The sequence below is a fragment of the Phalangium opilio genome, unplaced genomic scaffold, assembly GCF_054372755.1.
Source record: "Phalangium opilio isolate 3A_F unplaced genomic scaffold, DU_Popi_V2 ptg000092l_1, whole genome shotgun sequence".
NCBI classification, from domain to species: Eukaryota; Metazoa; Arthropoda; class Arachnida; order Opiliones; family Phalangiidae; genus Phalangium; species Phalangium opilio.
The window spans coordinates 2,020,561-2,037,385 of record NW_028324197.1 but is presented as its reverse complement, the minus strand read 5'-3'; the positions used below and the strand labels follow the sequence as shown (position 1 = coordinate 2,037,385).

Below are 16,825 nucleotides of genomic sequence, written 5' to 3'. Positions count from 1 at the left end.
GTGCACAACACTCTGACATCTGTTTGTGCACAAACCTCTGACATTTTTTGTGCGCAACCCTCTGACATCTATTTGTGCACAAGCCTCTGACATCTGTTTGTGCACAACCCTCTGACATCTGTTTGTGCACAAGCCTCTGACATCTGTTTGTGCACAAGCCTTTGACAATTGATTGTGCACAACCCTCTGACATCTATTTGTGCACAAGCCTCTGACATCTGTTTGTGCACGAGCCCCTGACATCTATTTGTGCACAACCCTCTGACAACTGATTGTGCACAACACTCTGACATCTGTTTGTGCACAAACCTCTGACATTTTTTGTGCGCAACCCTCTGACATCTATTTGTGCACAAGCCTCTGACATCTGTTTGTGCACAACCCTCTGACATCTGTTTGTGCACAAGCCTCTGACATCTGTTTGTGCACAAGCCTTTGACAATTGATTGTGCACAACCCTCTGACATCTATTTGTGCACAAGCCTCTGACATCTATTTGTGCACAAGCCTCTGACATCTGTTTGTGCACGAGCCCCTGACATCTATTTGTGCACAACCCTCTGACAACTGATTGTGCACAACACTCTGACATCTGTTTGTGCACAAACCTCTGACATTTTTTGTGCGCAACCCTCTGACATCTATTTGTGCACAAGCCTCTGACATCTGTTTGTGCACAACCCTCTGACATCTGTTTGTGCACAAGCCTCTGACATCTGTTTGTGCACAAGCCTTTGACAATTGATTGTGCACAACCCTCTGACATCTATTTGTGCACAAGCCTCTGACATCTGTTTGTGCACGAGCCCCTGACATCTATTTGTGCACAACCATCTGACAACTGATTGTGCACAACACTCTGACATCTGTTTGTGCACAAACCTCTGACATTTTTTGTGCGCAACCCTCTGACATCTATTTGTGCACAAGCCTCTGACATCTGTTTGTGCACAACCCTCTGACATCTGTTTGTGCACAAGCCTCTGACATCTGTTTGTGCACAAGCCTTTGACAATTGATTGTGCACAACCCTCTGACATCTATTTGTGCACAAGCCTCTGACATCTATTTGTGCACAAGCCTCTGACATCTATTTGTGCACAAGCCTCTGACATCTGTTTGTGCACGAGCCCCTGACATCTATTTGTGCACAACCCTCTGACAACTGATTGTGCACAACACTCTGACATCTGTTTGTGCACAAACCTCTGACATTTTTTGTGCGCAACCCTCTGACATCTATTTGTGCACAAGCCTCTGACATCTGTTTGTGCACAACCCTCTGACATCTGTTTGTGCACAAGCCTCTGACATCTGTTTGTGCACAAGCCTTTGACAATTGATTGTGCACAACCCTCTGACATCTATTTGTGCACAAGCCTCTGACATCTGTTTGTGCACGAGCCCCTGACATCTATTTGTGCACAACCCTCTGACAACTGATTGTGCACAACACTCTGACATCTGTTTGTGCACAAACCTCTGACATTTTTTGTGCGCAACCCTCTGACATCTATTTGTGCACAAGCCTCTGACATCTGTTTGTGCACAACCCTCTGACATCTGTTTGTGCACAAGCCTCTGACATCTGTTTGTGCACAAGCCTTTGACAATTGATTGTGCACAACCCTCTGACATCTATTTGTGCACAAGCCTCTGACATCTATTTGTGCACAAGCCTCTGACATCTGTTTGTGCACGAGCCCCTGAATTCTATTTGTGCACAACCCTCTGACAACTGATTGTGCACAACACTCTGACATCTGTTTGTGCACAAACCTCTGACATTTTTTGTGCGCAACCCTCTGACATCTATTTGTGCACAAGCCTCTGACATCTGTTTGTGCACAACCCTCTGACATCTGTTTGTGCACAAGCCTCTGACATCTGTTTGTGCACAAGCCTTTGACAATTGATTGTGCACAACCCTCTGACATCTATTTGTGCACAAGCCTCTGACATCTGTTTGTGCACGAGCCCCTGACATCTATTTGTGCACAACCCTCTGACAACTGATTGTGCACAACACTCTGACATCTGTTTGTGCACAAACCTCTGACATTTTTTGTGCGCAACCCTCTGACATCTATTTGTGCACAAGCCTCTGACATCTGTTTGTGCACAACCCTCTGACATCTGTTTGTGCACAAGCCTCTGACATCTGTTTGTGCACAACCTTTGACAATTGATTGTGCACAACCCTCTGACATCTATTTGTGCACAACCCTCTGACATCTATTTGTGCACAAGCCTCTGACATCTGTTTGTGCACGAGCCCCTGACATCTATTTGTGCACAACCCTCTGACAACTGATTGTGCACAACACTCTTTAGCAGTATTTTAACAAACTCCCCCTTCCCTTTTTACCTCTCCGAGTGACGTATGTCATGGAGAGGTATTACACCGGCCGTGTCTGTCTGTGTGTCTGTCTGTGTGTCTGTGTGTCTGTCTGTGTGTCTGTCTGTCAGACCCCACGTGACCGCGTTCGCAGTTTACAAATCGGAGCAAACAAATACCCGATTTCCGGAACGCGTTCGCGGTTCACGGAAATTTGGTCATTCATCTACCAACACCAGTCTTTACTAACTGGCTTCTAAGGACCACAATCTGCTAGTCTTTGTCCATCCCACATGGACACTAGTCTGTACGTGCTTGCTTCCAAGCACCACCAACTTCTGTTCTTCGTCAATTTCACTTTGACTCCAGCTTCTATGCACCACCATCTTCTGTTCTTCGTCAATTCCACATTGACACCAGCTTCTATACACTACCATCTTCTGTTCTTCGTCAATTCCACATTGACACCAGCTTCTATGCACCACCATCTTCTGTTCTTCGTCAATTCCACATTGACACCAGCTTCTATGCACCACCATCTTCAGGTCTTTTGTCCATTCCACATGGACGCCGGTCAGTACATTCTGGCTTCTTTTCCACCGTCATCGTTTGGTTTCAAGATATACGCGGCGAGCGGCTAGGGTTACGAGAAACGTCTAGCCTCCCAATGGCAGGGCTTCCACCATCGGTTCACGCGAATGCGTTTTTATCTATTATTTGGTTTTAAGATATACGCGGCGATCAGCTAGGGTTACGAGAAACGTCTAGCCTCCCAATGGCAGGGCTTCCACCAAAGGTTCACGCGAATGCGTTTTTATCTATTATTATAATGGAATCGAAACGTATATATACCCCAAAATTTGAAGAAAGCGGGCAAGAAGGGTACCCTTCACTTTAAACGTCAATATTAGCAAAGTTTCGAAAGATATTATGAACAACTTAATTTTAAACGATTTAACTATTTTTAAAGTTATTTACTGGCGATTAAAATAATTAAAAATAATTATATTTATTTAAATATTAAAGATAAACCCAAGTACCGAAGTCGTTAAATCATTGCCTCCTATATCTATCAAGGCCCGTGCATTGCGTTATGTTTCCTACATTGCCTCCTCTATCTATCAAGGCCCGTGCATTGCGTTATATTTCCTACATTGCCTTCTGTATCCATAATAATTTATTTTCTTTGTTATATGAAATGAAAATATGGATAATATTTTCGGCAATTCGATTTGAATGGCTCTTTCTGATGTATCATTCTCTCAGCACTGTTCATAATGGACAGGAACGTAGAGATTCGAGACACTTGGAATTACGATAGTGTTTCAAATCCTCTGTAATGAGGGCTTAACGACTTGGAGTGACTGGAAAGATAGATACACATCCTATTTTTTAGTTGTACCATGCGTACCACAATGTTGCCAGGCGTTTATTGAAGGATGCTTGGGTACTTGGTACAGACTGTTACGTCTACCAAGTTTCCTAGCATCCAAGAATATATAGGATTCATAGAAGCCAGTGTTATGGGCATGTCATGGGTCAAGTCGTTAAATATATCGACGCAGTTAAATAGCTGATGGCATTATTTTATCCACTTTCTCATTGCGTTTCGAGTGGAAGTTCAACTTTGGCACGGACGACAGATGGCGCTCTTAACCTTCTATCCCCAAAAATCGCTGTTGTTTGCTCGTTTTCCCCTTCCGCGTTTTTTCGTTATAAACTTATGATTTAACGAACTGTTAAGATAAAATTTCATATTTCCTAAGACAGATAAGCTTCTACTCCTTTCATCTTACTCCCAGTTAGATTTAACCTTGTTAAAACATAATCAGATGAATTTGAGTTATAATGTCGTAAAATCCTGTGCATACAGTTACCTAGGAGTGATAGAGACATTTTTACCGATGTCTAGAGATGTTAAGCTTAAGCGAAATTGTTTTACGTTTGAATAAAAATACCGCTTCCAGTAGTGGGTTTATAGTACTCCTTGTTTGTGTAAGATTAGTGTAGCTGTAGAGCGTTGTTGCTGTTTAGTTTATACGCCCCCTAGGCCTATTTGTGAAAGACCTTTTTTACGCACTTTTATCATTTTTTATTTGAAAAAAGTGTTGGCAATGTATATTTTTTAAATATGACGGAATTGCTGTTGGTATGATAGCGCCCTATTCGCGAAAAAAACCTTTTTTTAAACAGTTGATTCATTCTTTGATAGAATTTCGAAGGAAGAAGTTAAGTGTTAAATTTGCTCGATTAATTTTGTTCGGCAAATAATATTATTAAGCCTTACGTATTACTGAAGGAGATTTATTTTGCCAACCTGTGTGAGTATTTAAGGAGATTGATTTTGCCAACCTTTGTGAGTATTTAACTGATTAATAAGTAAATGGAGGAAGATAATAATTTAAGTAAAGAGGAAATCAGAAAACGAAAGGCAAGGGAAAGAATGAGGGCAAAAAGGTCAGATCCTGAATTTAGGAAACGAGAAAATGAAAGGAGAAGAGCGTTAGCCGCGGAAAAAAAGGCTGTTTCTGGAACAGGTTCTAGCACGCTAAATGTTGGTCCTACCACGAGGCCAGTTGGCCATGATCGTACCAAAGATAATGCTTAAATAAATGTTCTATTGAAAGTGCTGTAGGCGTAGGCATATCTATTAATAAGGAACCCAATAATGTACAAAATGTTAATGCTAATATTAGTGAAATCATCGAAAGCGATGAACAAGTACGAGCCTAGCTTATGTGTGATTGGGTTGTGGCTTCCATGTTTTGGGGACATTTGCTTTTTGTGTGGCGATGTATGATTCAGCTTTGATATGGACAAATGTTACAAATCATACTGGTAGACTAAGAATACGGTTGAGGTATAGCAAGAGAGTAGAGTTTCCCCAGCAATTGAGAGATATTGAAAAGGCTTGAACAATTGACTATTTTAAAATTGAATTCCTGCACTTGCAAAGAATTAAAAAAAGCGATAGATGCATATATTTAGGTTGTTTAAGGGGTAGTGATAGTCATCTCCACTCGGAGAGGTAATATTTTGGCTTTCCCAACTTGTTTATACCTAAAATAATTTAACATTAAAACCCATGCTTACTATTTTTCTGGCTATTATATATTCTCAATTTTACAGTCCTAGGATTAAATGTGTATAAATATTTTTTCATTGAATTATTCACTTGAGAGATTAACAAAATGATTAACGTTTATGTTGAACTTTTCACACTTTTTAAATCCAACCTTCACGTATGACTGTCTTTGAACATTTTTAATCCCTCTCATGTATTCATAGTGAAACTTACATTTTAGATTCAGTTAAAATTAATTATAGTTATTCATAGCTTTTCCCTGTTAAGGTCTATTTTTTGCCAGCCAGACGCAATCTCTAATTATTCTCAAAAGGCTTTCTGGTGTTAAAAATTATTTTCCTTATAAAGTTACGAATGAAACCCTTTAAAAATTACTATTAGCTTTAAACGTGAAAAACAAAATTTTTATTTACTGGAAAATAATTATAATGAATACCATAAATAAATAACAACCAGGGAAATATAATTCCAAATTGCATGCTATATATAAACGTAGCAATTATCAAACCAAATGTGTTTTTAAAATAATTTAGCTCATTCCAAAAAAATATAATCATGCGTGTTTTAACTTTAAAAAGAGTTTACCTTAAATATTCTTAAAGCAATTTATTGTTTTAATGATTTAAAAGTAATTATTGAACAGCCATAACCTTAAAAAATTACAATTTATATTTTATAAAATAAATAATACTATTAACCCTAACTTATGTAATCAATAAACTACTGTAACTCTCATTTGACTTTATATATCAAAGGTAAAATAGTTACCATTAGTTTCATAAATACTACTAAATAATTTGTTAATCCTATTATTTCCTATATTCAATGATAAATCTAAGCACAGTTCCATTGCCAGACTCCCGTAGTACGCTGGCTAATCATTTTTCATCTATCCCAATGGCTAAATCCAATTAAAATTGTACTTAAGGACAGAGCGAAAAATAAAATATGCCAAACTACCACACTATACGGAATAGAAAATCTTTTTAAGACGCGTTATATTTATATTATATTATAATTATTATGATATTGCCAGCTTTTCCAAAATACTACAAAACTGTATTTCTTTTCCCCCGATATATTGCCAAATTATTGCTAGTTGTCCTATTTAATGCCATTTTTAACAAAAAAAATTACTATTTTAGTTTCTTAAATTAGGTTAAAGTTAATCACAAAAGATAGTAATCTATATGTTGAATCTCGTGTAAAGGTTAAGAGAAATATCCGTTCTGAATAAGATCTTGTTGACACAATGACATTGGAAATGGGGTACAAAATTAGCGTGAAAGCAACTGGTATATTCTGGTCTGGGTTCATCAGAAATTGTCGAACTAAAATCTTTGTCATGACATCACACCCTCGTATATCTACGAATTTCATCAGCTTAAATTAAGACTAAAAATATTGATGTGACGTCCCCTTAGCTAATAACTCTCAGTCTATTGAATGACAAACTATTTCCTTTTCTGCAGCTAGCGGGAATGAGCACTGAAATAAATTAATCACCACCGCATGTACGCAAAATTAATAAAAATTAAGACCGAAGTAACAGATATTAATCAAAACGCGTCTTGGATTTAACCAAGACCTAAAAAGTATCGATAAGAACATGGTTAATCACTTGACTGAATGAGCAGATATTGAAACTTTTTTAATTAAATCTTACATGCTTAAGAAAGTAATGTTCCATCACCCTATTCCATTGAATAAACTTATTTTACTGGTAGTAAATTTTTTCCCTCTCAATAATTTTAAAAATTTACTTATCTCGGGTTTTCGAGCACAATTCCATTCCCCGAAAACATTTTATAACTACATTTATTATCACTTTTAAGAGTTTTCGTGTGGAAAAATACCTTATAACTAGTAACTACACGTAACAATGACAAAACGATTTAGGGTAGTCTGCTTTAGCTTCTGCTGCGCCCGATACGAACAAGGAGGATGTATAGTTGTATACCCCCTTGATAGAAGTACGCCTTGTGCCATTCTCATGCCTTGTCTTTCGCTGGCCTCGTCACCAAGGCAGTAGCCCACTCAATTACGCGTTAAGCTGTTCGAGAATTCTGTGTGAATTACTTTTTAAGGTATTCGTCAGCAAATAGTTAATTGTTTTTGAGAGCATTCCTCGCCTTGAAATAGGACAACTACGAAATAATTCGACCAAATTGAAGTTTAAATATTCGAACAAATCTTATTTTATAAATATCTTCTACCATTTCAATTTCTATAAAACTGTTCTACCAAATGCATACAGAGTGCTACCAGAAGTCTCTGGGGCTACTAGAAATACAACATTTACTATAGGAAGATTCGCAGCGACAAGTTTAAAAATCCCATATTCCTTTAAAAACCGTTAATGCATTATCCTTGTTCCTGAAGATATACAGACTAAGTAGCAGAGTCGAGCCACAGCGTCGTAGATCACGCGACTCGGTGAACGCAGGCTATTTTTCAAAATAACCAAGTCATAATTTTCAGGCTACGACCACGCTTAAGTTAACAATTACAACAAAGAAAATCAAAAAATTACGAATATCATGCATTAAAATTAATTTTTACAATATTACTTCATTATAATTTCTCTTTCTAACACTTGACGAAGAAAGATTAGTTCTAGCAAACAATGGCTTTCGTAAAGATCTGAAATATTTTCAGTTTACAAGTTCTGCCTGTATTCCCGGAATTTCGACACGTAATAATGACACCTAGCGGATTTTTCCAAACTGTATACTTTCCCTTAGTAGAATGATTTCATAATCCACCTGTGATACACCTTAATTTCGGATGAAATTTTGAACTTCTCTCTTTCAGCAAAGACACCAAGATCCTATCATCGCTGCTCTGTTTACAAACTTCAAATATGTAACAAAGTTTTCACCTAAAATTTTCGAAGTTTACAAAAACGGTACTGAACGGGGATATGTTAGCAACCTATTAACGACACAATGTCATACACGTACTCTCTTAAAAGTGATAATAAATGTAGTTATAAAATGTTTTCGGGGAATGGAATTGTGCTCGAAAACCCGAGATAAGTAAATTTTTAAAATTATTGAGAGGGAAAAAATTTACTACCAGTAAAATAAGTTTATTCAATGGAATAGGGTGATGGAACATTACTTTCTTAAGCATGTAAGATTTAATTAAAAAAGTTTCAATATCTGCTCATTCAGTCAAGTGATTAACCATGTTCTTATCGATACTTTTTAGGTCTTGGTTAAATCCAAGACGCGTTTTGATTAATGTTTTTTGAACTAAATTTCGTAGCTATATAATTTTGAAAAATTAAAATAATAGGGCAAAAGTTCCGATGAGATAATTTAGTTAATTTACTGAAATATTCTGCATTCATATCGCTCCAAAGCAAGGGCTCCGTGGCTTAGTGGTTAAAGCGCCTGTCTTGTAAACAGGAGATCAAGTGTTCGATTCTCGTCGGAGCCTCGCTGTTATATTAATTGAACTAGATTTCGAAGCTATTAAATTTTGAAAAATTAAAAATAATAGTTGATTTAGATATGCATATATGCAAACAATAGTGTAAAAGTTCCGATGAGATAATTTAGTTAATTTACTGGAATATTCAGAATTCATATCGCTTCAAAGCAAGGGCTCCGTGGCGTAGTGGTTAAAGCGACTGTCTTGTAAACAGGAGATCAAGAGTTCGATTCTCGTCGGAGCCTCGCTGTTATATTAATTGAACTAGATTTCGAAGCTATTAAATTTTGAAAAATTAAAAATAATAGTTGATTTAGATATGCATTTCTGAAAACAATAGGGTAAAAGTTCCGATGAGATAATTTAGTTAATTTCCTGAAATATTCTGCATTCATATCGCTTCAAAGCAAGGGCTCCGTGGCTTAGTGGTTAAAGCGCCTGTCTCGTAAACAGGAGATCATGAGATCGATTCTTGTCGGAGCCTCGCTGTTATGTTACTTGAACGAGATTTCGTAGCTATTGAATTTTGAAAAATTAAAACAATAGGGTAAGAATTCCGATGATTTAATTAAGTTAAATTACTGGAATATTCAGCATTCATGTCGCTTCAAAGCAAGGGCTCCGTGGCTTAGTGGTTAAAGCGCCTGTCTCGTAAACAGGAGATCATGAGATCGATTCTCGTCGGAGCCCTGCTGTTATGTTACTTGAACTAGATTTCGTAGCTATTAAATTTTGAAAAATTAAAAATAATAGTTGATTTAGATATGCATATATGCAAACAATAGGGTAACAGTTCCGATGAGATAATTTAGTTAATTTACTGGAATATTCAGCATTCATATCGCTTCAAAGAAGGGCTCCGTGGCTTAGTGGTTAAAGCGGCTGTCTTGTAAACAGGAGATCATGAGTTCGATTCTCGTCGGAGCCTCGCTGTTTTGTTACTTGAACTAGATTTCGTAGCTAATAAATTTTGAAAAATTAAAAATAATAGTTGATTTAGATTTGCATTTATGCAAAAAATAGGGTAAAAGTTCCGATGAGATAATTTAGTTAAATTATTGGAATATTCTGCATTCATGTCGCTCAAGCAAGGGCTCCGTGGGTTAGTGGTTAAAGCGCCTGTCTAGTAATCAGGAGATCATGAGATCGATTATCGTCGGAGCCTCGCTGTTATGTTTTTTGAACTAGATTTCGTAGCTATATAATTTTGAAAAATTAAAATAATAGGGCAAAAGTTCCGATGAGATAATTTAGTTAATTTACTGAAATATTCTGCATTCATATCGCTCCAAAGCAAGGGCTCCGTGGCTTAGTGGTTAAAGCGACTGTCTTGTAAACAGGAGATCAAGAGTTCGATTCTCGTCGGAGCCTCGCTGTTATGTTACTTGAACTAGATTTCGTAGCTATTAAATTTTGAAAAATTAAAAATAATAGTTGATTTAGATATGCATATGTGCAAACAATAGGATAACAGTTCCGATGAGATAATTTAGTTAATTTACTGAAATGTTCAGCATTCATATCGCTTCAATGCGAGGGCTCCGTGGCTTAGTTGTTAAAGCGCCTGTCTAGTAAACAGAAGATTATGAGTTCGATTCTCGTTGGAGCCTTGCTGTTATGTTACTTGAACTAGATTTCGTAGCTATCAAATTTTGAAAAATTAAAATAATAGGGTAAAAATTTCGATGAGTTAATTTAGTTAAATTACTGGAATATTCAGCATTCATGTCGCTTCAAAGCAAGGGCTCCGTGGCTTAGTGGTTAAAGCGCCTGTCTAGTAAACAGGAGATCATGAGTTCGATTCTCGTCGGAGCCTCGCTGTTATTTTACTTGATCTAGATTTCGTAGCTATTAAATTTTGAAAAATTAAAACAATAGGGTAAAAATTCCGATGAGTTAATTTAGTAAAATTACTGGAATATTCAGCATTCATAACGCTTCAAAGAAGGGCTCCGTGGCTTAGTGGTTAAAGCGGCTGTCTTGGAAACAGGAGATTATGAGTTCGATTCTCGTCGGAGTCTCGCTGTTTTGTTACTTGAACTAGATTTCGTAGCTAATAAATTTTGAAAAATTAAAAATAATAGTTGATTTAGATTTGCATTTATGCAAAAAATAGGGTAAAAGTTCCGATGAGATAATTTAGTTAAATTATTGGAATATTCTGCATTCATGTCGCTCAAGCAAGGGCTCCGTGGCTTAGTGGTTAAAGCGCCTGTCTAGTAATCTGGAGATCATGAGATCGATTCTCGTCGGATCCTCGCTGTTATGTTTTTTGAACTAAATTTCGTAGCTATATAATTTTGAAAAATTAAAATTATAGGGCAAAAGTTCCGATGAGATAATTTAGTTAATTTACTGAAATATTCTGCATTCATATCGCTCCAAAGCAAGGGCTCCGTGGCTTAGTGGTTAAAGCGCCTGTCTTGTAAACAGGAGATCAAGTGTTCGATTCTCGTCGGAGCCTCGCTGTTATATTAATTGAACTAGATTTCGAAGCTATTAAATTTTGAAAAATTAAAAATAATAGTTGATTTAGATATGCATATATGCAAACAATAGTGTAAAAGTTCCGATGAGATAATTTTGTTAATTTACTGGAATATTCAGAATTCATATCGCTTCAAAGCAAGGGCTCCGTGGCGTTGTGGTTAAAGCGACTGTGTAGTAAACAGGAGAGCATGAGTTCGATTCTCGTCGGAGCCTCGCTGTTATGTTACTTGAACTAGATTTCGTAGCTATCAAATTTTGAAAAATTAATATAATAGGGCAAAAATTTCGATGAGTTATTTTAGTTAAATTACTGGAATATTCAGCATTCATGTCGCTTCAAAGCAAGGGCTCCGTGGCTTAGTGGTTAAAGCGCCTGTCTCGTAAACAGGAGATAAAGAGTTCGATTCTCGTCGGAGCATCGCTGTTATATTATTTGAACTAGATTTCGAAGCTATTAAATTTTGAAAAATTAAAAATAATAGTTGATTTAGATATGCTTTTCTGCAAACAATAGGGTAAAAGTTCCGATGAGATAATTTAGTTAATTTCCTGAAATATTCTGCATTCATATCGCTTCAAAGCAAGGACTCCGTGGCTTAGTGGTTAAAGCACCTCTCTAGTAAACAGGAGATCATGAGTTCGATCCTTGTAGGAGCCTCGCTGTTATATTACTTGATCTAGATTTCGTAGCTATTAAAATATGAAAAGTTAAAACAATAGTGTAAAAATTCCGATGAATTAATTTAGTTAAATTACTGGAATATTCAGCATTCATGTCGCTTCAAAGCAAGGGCTCCGTGGCTTAGTGGTTAAAGCGCCTGTCTCGTAAACAGGAGATCATAAGATCGATTCTCGTCGGAGCCCTGCTGTTATGTTACTTGAACTAGATTTCGTAGCTATTAAATTTTGAAAAACTAAAAATAATAGTTGATTTAGATATGCATATATGCAAACAAAAGGGTAACAGTTCCGATGAGATAATTTAGTTAATTTACTGAAAAATTCAGCATTCATGTCACTTCAAAGCAAGGGCTCCGTGGCTTAGTGGTTAAAGCGCCTGTCCAGTAAACAGGAGATCATGAGTTCGATTCTCGTCGGAGCCTCGCTGTGATTTTACTGGATCTAGATTTCGTAGCTATTAAATTTTGAAAAATTAAAACAATAGGGTAAAAATTCCGATGAGTTAATTTAGTAAAATTACTGGAATATTCAGCATTCATATCGCTTCAAAGAAGGGCTCCGTGGTTAAAGCGGCTGTCTTGTAAACAGGAGATCATGAGTTCGATTCTCGTCGGAGCCTCGATGTTTTGTTACTTGAACTAGATTTCGTAGCTAATAAATTTTGAAAAATTAAAAATAATAGTTGATTTAGATTTGCATTTATGCAAAAAATAGGGTAAAAGTTCCGATGAGATAATTTAGTTAAATTATTGAAATATTTAGCATTCATGTCGCTCAAGCAAGGGCTCCGTGGCTTAGTTGTTAAAGCGCCTGTCTAGTAATTTGGAGATCATGAGATCGATTCTCGTCGGATCCTCGCTGTTATATTTTTTGAACTAAATTTCGTAGCTATATAATTTTGAAAAATTAAAATAATAGGGCAAAAGTTCCGATGAGATAATTTAGTTAATTTACTGAAATATTCTGCATTCATATCGCTCCAAAGCAAGGGCTCCGTGGCTTAGTGGTTAAAGCGCCTGTCTTGTAAGCAGGAGATCAAGTGTTCGATTCTCGTCGGAGCCTCGCTGTTATATTAATTGAACTAGATTTCGAAGCTATTAAATTTTGAAAAATTAAAAATAATAGTTGATTTAGATATGCATATATGCAAACAATAGTGTAAAAGTTCCGATGAGATAATTTAGTTAATTTTCTGGAATATTCAGAATTCATATCGCTTCAAAGCAAGGGCTCCTTGGCGTAGTGGTTAAAGCGACTGTCTTGTAAACAGGAGATCAAGAGTTCGATTCTCGTCGGAGCCTCGCTGTTATATTAATTGAACTAGATTTCGAAGCTATTAAATTTTGAAAAATTAAAAATAATAGTTGATTTAGATATGCATTTCTGAAAACAATAGGGTAAAAATTCCGATGAGATAATTTATTTAATTTACTGGAATATTCAGAATTCATATCGCTTCAAAGCAAGGGCTCCGTGGCGTTGTGGTTAAAGCGACTGTGTAGTAAACAGGAGAGCATGAGTTCGATTCTCGTCGGAGCCTCGCTGTTATGTTACTTGAACTAGATTTCGTAGCTATCAAATTTTGAAAAATTAATATAATAGGGTAAAAATTTCGATGAGTTATTTTAGTTAAATTACTGGAATATTCAGCATTCATGTCGCTTCAAAGCAAGGGCTCCGTGGCTTAGTGGTTAAAGCGCCTGTCTCGTAAACAGGAGATAAAGAGTTCGATTCTCGTCGGAGCATCGCTGTTATATTAATTGAACTAGATTTCGAAGCTATTAAATTTTGAAAAATTAAAAATAATAGTTGATTTAGATATGCTTTTCTGCAAACAATAGGGTAAAAGTTCCGATGAGATAATTTAGTTAATTTCCTGAAATATTCTGCATTCATATCGCTTCAAAGCAAGGACTCCGTGGCTTAGTGGTTAAAGCGCCTGTCTCGTAAACAGGAGATCATGAGATCGATTCTCGTCGGAGCCTCGCTGTTATGTTACTTGAACAAGATTTCGTAGCTATTAAATTTTGAAAAATTAAAACAATAGGGTAAAAATTCCGATGAGTTAATTAAGTTAAATTACTGGAATATTCAGCATTCATGTCGCTTCAAAGCAAGGGCTCCGTGGCTTAGTGGTTAAAGCGCCTGTCTCGTAAACAGGAGATCATGAGATCGATTCTCGTCGGAGCCTCGCTGTTATGTTACTTGAACTAGATTTCGTAGCTATTAAATTTTGAAAAATTAAAAATAATAGTTGATTTAAATAAGCAAATATGCAAACAATAGGGTAACAGTTCCGATGAGATAATTTAGTTAGTTTACTGAAAAATTCAGCATTCATGTCGCTTCAAAGCAAGGGTTCCGTGGCTTAGTGGTTAAAGCGCCTGTCGAGCAAACAGGAGATCATGAGTTCGATTCTCGTCGGAGTCTCGCTGTTATTTTACTTGAACTAGATTTCGTAGCTATCAAATTTTGAAAAAATTAAAAATAATTCTAGGAGAGCGGTCGCTCTCTTAGATAAGACTTGATACTGCCTCTAATGCTTAAGGAGGGTTTTTTTATTGGCCGTAACTTTTTTCGTATTGTGTTTGCTGCTTTGAAATTTTGCAAGTGAACTAAAATTTGGGCCCTAATTTTGTGGTTAAAATTTCAAAGAGATCCAACTAATAGTTAATTCTATAATGAAAAAAGTTGTTAAGGGTGGTTTTAGAATCCATAAAATTAATCCGACATTTGGCGAAAGATACTATATTTTTCCATAGACATAACATGGGAAATTTATAAAAAAGAACATTTTCTCCGAAGACATATAAGGAAAACTATTCACTCGTTACGTTTGGGAACCATCTTAAATGAAAGATAACACTTCAATGTATCTACTTTTCAAGTTTCATAAACATCAATTAAGTTTAAGTATTGGTTTTAATCATTATAAACACATACTTCGACTTACGTTGCTTTGGGTACTGAAGTTACGGCGTATTACCACTGATAGAGACACGCAATTTACTCCTAATTTTTTATGTTGGACTTACCATGACTTACGGCGTTTTCGACGTGATTCACACCGTTAGGGGGACTTAAGCAAGAAAAACATGGCGTTAGATCCCCCGCGCCTTTAAGCGCTTAAAACCAAAGTTTTTTTAATTGGAATTAAAATGGAGCCTAATTAGGTCTGATTTTTATTGTTTTCGTAACAAAAACATCATTGGAATTTACTATAATAAATTTTAAACTTTAAAACAACCTGAATATTTTATTATTAAGCAATTTCGCTAAGCCTCGGTCAAAATAGCGATATAGGCAAGTAAGGAAACATCAATTTCGGTAATTTCAAAAGCCAGGCTGCCCAGGCATTACGATTACCGGTACGTTCAAATAAATTATAAACAAATTAATTATTTATCTTACTTGTAGATCAATCAATTACTACAGTGTTATTTGTGACAGCTGGGACACATTGTAGAGGTAAATTTTACACCTTAATGTTGAAACCTCCAGCTCCGCTCCACTGACTAAACGTTGGACATAACTTTTCAATGGAAATTATGACAAACCGAACTGTGCAGATTCTTTCATTTAATAACATTTAACATTCGCCTTATTTAAATTCAAATTATACATTAAAGGTAAACCCATTGCTGTTCATTCAATCTCTAACATGTTTTCTTAATTTTGACATACCAACGTAACTCTCGCAATTTTGAGGCCTAGTTTTTTAAAGTCGATTATAACACGATGTTTAATTAAATGATATTACTTTTGGTTTATGTAAAATATGTAAAATACTGTTCAGTGGTCTTGCAACTAAGCCTTCTCAAAGAAGTCAAAGTTTCTGAAATTATTGGGAAAATAAAATATGTTTCTTAGACCCAAGTGTACGTTACCAAAAAATGATTCCAAACTTACGGTTAGTAGACGGAATTCATAAACGTCGAACGCAACGCAATTTAGTACAGGCAAAGGCAGGGCGTCGTGGGCAAACTTTCCTCCTTTTGCGCACGACGCCCTGCCTTTGCCTGTACTAAATTGCGTTGCGTCCGACGTTTATGAATTCTACCTTTTAAGGCTCTGAAATTAGTCGAAGTAAATAAGAAAGCGGATTTTAGAGTTTCAAATTCAATAAAATCCAAGTAATGTTTTCTAATTTCTTTTATTTTTAAAGAAGTTTAAAACAAGGAAAAAAACATGAAGAACAAAAACAAATTAAAAAAAAACATGAAGAAAAAAACAAATTAAAAAAAAATATCCAGGAAACCAAAGTTAATTTTTGAACCTACGAAAAACATAATCTCAACATCATTTTTCTTGAAATAAAACTGAAATTGTATTCCAGTAAAAAAATTTAACGTGACTTGACTTACATCAAAAACATTTCTATTATTTTAATTTTGCGAGACGGAGGCTTCTTCCTCGGTGGAGGGTTCTCTCTCGGTGGAGGGTTGCTCCTGGCCGGAGGTTACCTCCATTTTTTCCTCAATTTCTTTTTCTGCGCCCTCAGGCTTTTCTTCGTCTACTTTTTAAAAAATATAACTTAATTAACATGACCCTATTTTTTCCTCAATTTTTTTTTCTGCGCCCTCAGGCTTTTTTCGTCTACTTTTTAAAAAATATAACTTAATTAACATGACCCTATTTTTTCCTCAATTTTTTTTCTGCGCCCTCAGGCTTTTTTTCGTCTACTTTTTAAAAAATATAACTTAATTAACATGACCCTATTTTTTCCTCAATTTTTTTTTCTGCGCCCTCAGGCTTTTTTTCGTCTACTTTTTAAAAAATATAACTTAATTAAC

The 16,825-nt window shown here is 36.1% G+C and overlaps 1 long non-coding RNA gene and 15 other non-coding genes across 18 annotated transcripts; all 16 read left to right on the top strand.

Annotated features, from left to right (window-relative positions):
* The first annotated feature begins 8,794 nt into the window (after nt 1-8,794).
* On the top strand, nt 8,795-8,867 carry TRNAT-UGU (transfer RNA threonine (anticodon UGU)). Its single transcript has one exon. It is a non-coding gene; the product is annotated as a tRNA-Thr (tRNA).
* A 405-nt stretch (nt 8,868-9,272) lies between these two features.
* TRNAT-CGU (transfer RNA threonine (anticodon CGU)) lies at nt 9,273-9,345 on the top strand. The gene has a single exon. It is a non-coding gene; the product is annotated as a tRNA-Thr (tRNA).
* Nucleotides 9,346-9,478: 133 nt separating this feature from the next.
* On the top strand, nt 9,479-9,551 carry TRNAT-CGU (transfer RNA threonine (anticodon CGU)). Its single transcript has one exon. It is a non-coding gene; the product is annotated as a tRNA-Thr (tRNA).
* Nucleotides 9,552-9,716: 165 nt separating this feature from the next.
* TRNAT-UGU (transfer RNA threonine (anticodon UGU)) lies at nt 9,717-9,789 on the top strand. Its single transcript has one exon. It is a non-coding gene; the product is annotated as a tRNA-Thr (tRNA).
* A 370-nt stretch (nt 9,790-10,159) lies between these two features.
* TRNAT-UGU (transfer RNA threonine (anticodon UGU)) lies at nt 10,160-10,232 on the top strand. The gene has a single exon. It is a non-coding gene; the product is annotated as a tRNA-Thr (tRNA).
* Nucleotides 10,233-10,604: 372 nt separating this feature from the next.
* Nucleotides 10,605-10,677, top strand: TRNAT-AGU (transfer RNA threonine (anticodon AGU)). Its single transcript has one exon. It is a non-coding gene; the product is annotated as a tRNA-Thr (tRNA).
* Nucleotides 10,678-11,252: 575 nt separating this feature from the next.
* TRNAT-UGU (transfer RNA threonine (anticodon UGU)) lies at nt 11,253-11,325 on the top strand. Its single transcript has one exon. It is a non-coding gene; the product is annotated as a tRNA-Thr (tRNA).
* Nucleotides 11,326-11,697: 372 nt separating this feature from the next.
* Nucleotides 11,698-11,772, top strand: TRNAT-CGU (transfer RNA threonine (anticodon CGU)). Its single transcript has one exon. It is a non-coding gene; the product is annotated as a tRNA-Thr (tRNA).
* A 370-nt stretch (nt 11,773-12,142) lies between these two features.
* TRNAT-CGU (transfer RNA threonine (anticodon CGU)) lies at nt 12,143-12,215 on the top strand. The gene has a single exon. It is a non-coding gene; the product is annotated as a tRNA-Thr (tRNA).
* Nucleotides 12,216-12,381: 166 nt separating this feature from the next.
* TRNAT-AGU (transfer RNA threonine (anticodon AGU)) lies at nt 12,382-12,454 on the top strand. The gene has a single exon. It is a non-coding gene; the product is annotated as a tRNA-Thr (tRNA).
* Nucleotides 12,455-13,021: 567 nt separating this feature from the next.
* TRNAT-UGU (transfer RNA threonine (anticodon UGU)) lies at nt 13,022-13,094 on the top strand. Its single transcript has one exon. It is a non-coding gene; the product is annotated as a tRNA-Thr (tRNA).
* Nucleotides 13,095-13,705: 611 nt separating this feature from the next.
* Nucleotides 13,706-13,780, top strand: TRNAT-CGU (transfer RNA threonine (anticodon CGU)). The gene has a single exon. It is a non-coding gene; the product is annotated as a tRNA-Thr (tRNA).
* A 163-nt stretch (nt 13,781-13,943) lies between these two features.
* TRNAT-CGU (transfer RNA threonine (anticodon CGU)) lies at nt 13,944-14,017 on the top strand. Its single transcript has one exon. It is a non-coding gene; the product is annotated as a tRNA-Thr (tRNA).
* A 133-nt stretch (nt 14,018-14,150) lies between these two features.
* TRNAT-CGU (transfer RNA threonine (anticodon CGU)) lies at nt 14,151-14,223 on the top strand. Its single transcript has one exon. It is a non-coding gene; the product is annotated as a tRNA-Thr (tRNA).
* A 166-nt stretch (nt 14,224-14,389) lies between these two features.
* Nucleotides 14,390-14,462, top strand: TRNAA-AGC (transfer RNA alanine (anticodon AGC)). The gene has a single exon. It is a non-coding gene; the product is annotated as a tRNA-Ala (tRNA).
* A 307-nt stretch (nt 14,463-14,769) lies between these two features.
* Nucleotides 14,770-16,452, top strand: LOC149641437 (uncharacterized). 3 transcript variants are annotated; one of them, XR_016372099.1, is made up of 3 exons: nt 14,770-15,335; nt 15,450-15,942; nt 16,198-16,452. It is a non-coding gene; the product is annotated as an uncharacterized LOC149641437 (long non-coding RNA). The 3 variants fall into 3 exon arrangements; XR_016372102.1 differs by having other exon boundaries at nt 14,770-15,339; XR_016372101.1 differs by having other exon boundaries at nt 14,770-15,359.
* Nucleotides 16,453-16,825: the final 373 nt, after the last annotated feature.